Raw genomic sequence first — 3,994 nt, forward strand, 5'->3', positions numbered from 1 at the left:
CTTCCTTGGGGTGTAGGAGTGTTGTCTGGAGCTCGTGATCAGCCCCACCCCAGGTCGTCTGGAGCATTTGGGAGCCAAGAAGTTGCCAAAGCAAGTTTGATTCAGCTGCTGTTCTTTGACACCGTCTGTGGTTCGCTGTAAATCACTAACAGATAATATTTTCATATTCTGGCTCTCTCCACGTCGCCTGCTTTCTGAATAATTACCTTGTTTTGTGCGAGCCGTAAGAGGTTTTCACAGATAATTCATCCAGCACTGAAAAGCCGCCAGTTTTGGGGGCTGGAGCGCATTTTCTGGCCACCTGGCATCGCCGCGCAGAGGTCCGCACCGGAGCGCAGCTGCCTCCGGAGGGAAGTGCCGTCTCCAGGACAGCCGAAGGCAGGGCGTAAAACCAAACCCAGCTGAAATCCCAGCCGCCCTTCCTCGGAGAATAATTTAGCTTGGCAAACTCAGCCCACCCTGAATTTCTGGGACGTGTGGACAGATGGATCCCACGGCTCTGGATGCTCTCACCCGCGGAAAGGCTGTTTCGCTGGAAACAAAACACCTCTCGGGAGCCGTTTGCAGCGGTGGGCTCCGTCTCGGCTCGCTCCCCGGCGCTGGGCTCTGCGAGAGCGGGTGGGTCAAAGCCCAGCGTAAAGCCAGGATTGCCCCAAGGTTCCCGTCCACATCCCAAGGGAATGAGGTGACGTGAGAGCATTCAGCCCTGTGCCAGATTGTCTCAGTGGCTCCCAGAATGGGGCCACCAATGATGCCGGGGTGATTGCTGGCATCGCCGTGCCGAGGAGCTTCAACAAGGCAACAGCAGCAGCCCCCATCACCCTGAGGGAGAGTGCAGCGTCCTCATCTTTAATATTGTCCAGGAGGGGCATCTCCATCACAGACAGGGACGATGAGGTTTAAGGACGCTCACCTGCGAGGTGACGACTTTGACAACCATTTGGTGAGCGTCTTCATGGATGAATTCTTAAAGAAGCATGAGGGATACATCGGGCAGGACAAACAGGCTGTTTGGAGGCTCAAGGAAACCTGCGAGGTGGCCAAATGGATTCCCACCTCCGGCGTGAAAGCCACCATCGGCTTGGGCTGCCCCTGAAGGGATGCGTTTGCAGGCAGACGTTACCTGTGCCTGATTTCAGCACATGAGCACCAACCTCCTGCTTGGTGGGTGCCAAGAAGGGGCAGATGAGGAGGAGGACACCCTGAAGGTAGCAGAGGACCATGAGAAATACTGAGTAGGGGACAGGGTGAAGGACTGGAAGCTGTCCTTGAAGACATCTTGAGCTACTTCACCCTGCAGACCAAGAAGAAAAAGAGGCATTTGGTAGGTGGGTGCCAAATCCACCGAGCTTTCACTCTCCGTGCGGTGCTCGCTCCCCATAAAGCGCCACCCTTGGCTTATATTTCACTGTCAAGGTCTCAAATTTGGGGAGTTTCACACATTCCCTGCATTTCCAGCTCACCAGCTATGCAGGCAATGTGCCTCTTCCAAACGAAACTTTAAATGCGTGCCCTTTAGGCCAGCTTTGCTTTCAGTAAAAAAGCAGGGTTCAGAGTGGTTGTTCTCTGCTGTGCTCAGCAAAATCTGGATTGACTCCGAGGTTGGGGTGCTGAGGGAAGTCTGGAGGTCGCAGCAAACCTGGGCTTGGAGCCAGAACCCGAGGCTGGCACTGGAAACAGCCAACCTCTCTTCAGGTATGTCCTTTCTTCTCTTCCAAGCAGAATAAATGGATCTTTTTTAAGTTCCCAGCCGTCCTTAACTACCCACGCTCAGAACTGTTATCCCTAACGCCACAAATGCAAAATTTCAGGCTCCTGCTAAATGCTTCCTGGGGTGCAACACCTCCAGCTCTCAAATCCACCTGCATGTTCAGCAGCAAATTCAGAACATCACCCAGCCAAAGGGAGCCTGAAAGTCACGGTTCCCTGAAAGTCAAAGCATGTTTTATTGACTGCAGTCAAGAGAATCAAAGATCCTGAGACCCGGACTCCCACAGAATCAACCAAATTATTCCTGCGCAGCGATCGTTTCTCTCCCAGACGTGAATTCGAGTCAGCACCCCTGCTGAGAATGATTAAAGACCACTTCAGAAATCAGTGCAGCAAATTATAAAGCAAGCAGGTGAACAAGGGAAAGAAAACAAGAAAAATATTATGACCCGACACCCTCAGTTGGGAGCAATCACGTCGCCCGGTGCTGGTGCTCACGGCGAGGAAGCACAGGGACTGACCCTGGCTGTTTGCTGAAGAAAATAAGGGTGTAGCCACAAGGAAATGTTGTTTCTCAATGACCAGAAACCTGTTTCGAGGGAAGATGCAGCCCATGCACACGCTGGTGCAAGCCCAGGGTTGTCTTTGGGCTGCTAATTGGACTCTCAAATTGGAAAGACAGAGCCAGGCAGTGCCAACAGCTCTCACCTGGCAGCTCTGGGCTCCCTGCTGGTGCTGCCTGCCTGGCTCCATCCCCAGGGTGGACGTGAACGGGGCACCAGAGCCCCAAGAATGAATGTTCATGCCCTGATAAGATCCAGCCTGGACACCCCAAGAGCAGCACCAGGCTCACCAACCACTCGGCTCTCAGTCAGGCTTCCCCGTGGCTGCGCAGTTTTGGGGTAAAGCACTGAAGCAAGGGGAGATGAAAGGAGAACGACAGTTCTCGGGTGGCAGCTCCAAACCTATCTGGGACAACACCCCCCCAGCCAAGTGTCCTGCATAAAATGATCTTTGGGTCTAGTTTGGGTTCCCCCCAGCCTGAAGGCTGCTGGCAGCAGCATGGGAACCCCCAGAAGCTCTGCTTACCCCCAGAAGCTCTGCTTTCCCCTAGACCGAGGGGGTGAGGAAGCTGAAGCACCAAGCACTGAGCCATGTAGGAGCCTGCAGAGAGGCTGAGCAGAGGACCCAGGTGTCCCAAGGAGTGCTGGGGATCACTCCCTCTGGTGGGGGCAGCTTCCTTGTTCCCAGCATGATGCCGGCTGCCGGGATGGGGCAGAATGCAATTGGGAAGAGAAGGTTCCTGAGCTCACTCAAGCTTCCAAAAGTGGATTCGAGCTCCCTCCTGCTGCTGGGGAAAGAGGTGCTGGATCTTCTGGGGGTGGCACTGAAAACTCAGGGGTTAGGGCACACATAATCCAACCTGGGGTGAGCCTAGGCTGAGTATTAAGTGCAACTCATCACACAGAGGGTTGCAGAAGGCAGTCATGGCAAGAGCTGCTGTTGGTAGATGGGCTGGGACTGGCAGAAAACACCCTGGCACGAGAGACAGGATCACTTCCACAGGCTTTTACTGCCAAAATGATAAACACCTCTCCAGAGGGCTGTGAGGAACCTCCCACCAGTGACCCACATCCCTCCGCCAGCCCCCAGCCCATCTGGAGCTGCCCAGGGGGACGTGGAGGGGACAGGGCATGCGTGGGGCCACATCACATCAGGCCAGAATGGGGAAGGTGGCGGCAGTGGCCACGCCGCAGTTGTTGCCCTTCATGGCCATGAGGATGTAGCCGTCGTTGCCCCAGTACGTAGACCAGGAGTTCTTGATGAGGCAGTAGCTCTTCCCGTGCAGGACCCCGTAGACCACGGCCAGCACCGCGTGGTCGAGCGCCGACACTTCATTTCCTGGTCAGGAGGAGAGGAGAAAACAGAACATTCTCAGTCCCTGTGCTTTAGAGCTGGAGATCATTCCCCATGCACCATGTGGCCCTGTATCCCCTGTCTGGGAGCTCAGCTGGGAGGTAAATCCCACCCTGCAGATATTTTTGCCTAGGCCAGCACCAGCGAGCGTGACAAGGAGCCTCCTTGGTTGGCTGGACTCACCACAGCGAGGCTCCTCGTAGATGCCGTTGGCGTAGAAGGCGAAGGACTTGTGCGAGGCATCGATGTTGACGGCCACGGGGCCGTGCTTGACCAGCGCAGCCTTGAGCGCCGCGGCACTGCCTGGCTCCACGCTGGCGTAACCGGCGAGTTGGGCCACCAGCTCCGACTGGTTGCAGTGACAGTA

At 55.5% G+C, this 3,994-nt stretch overlaps 1 pseudogene; it reads right to left on the reverse strand.

Moving 5' to 3' along the window:
- Positions 1 to 3,424: 3,424 nt before the first annotated feature.
- On the reverse strand, positions 3,425 to 3,941 carry LOC104276756 (annotated as a pseudogene).
- Between the last annotated feature and the right edge of the window lie 53 nt (positions 3,942 to 3,994).

The sequence above is a fragment of the Apaloderma vittatum genome, unplaced genomic scaffold, assembly GCF_000703405.1.
Source record: "Apaloderma vittatum isolate BGI_N311 unplaced genomic scaffold, ASM70340v1 scaffold32467, whole genome shotgun sequence".
NCBI classification, from domain to species: domain Eukaryota; kingdom Metazoa; phylum Chordata; class Aves; order Trogoniformes; family Trogonidae; genus Apaloderma; species Apaloderma vittatum.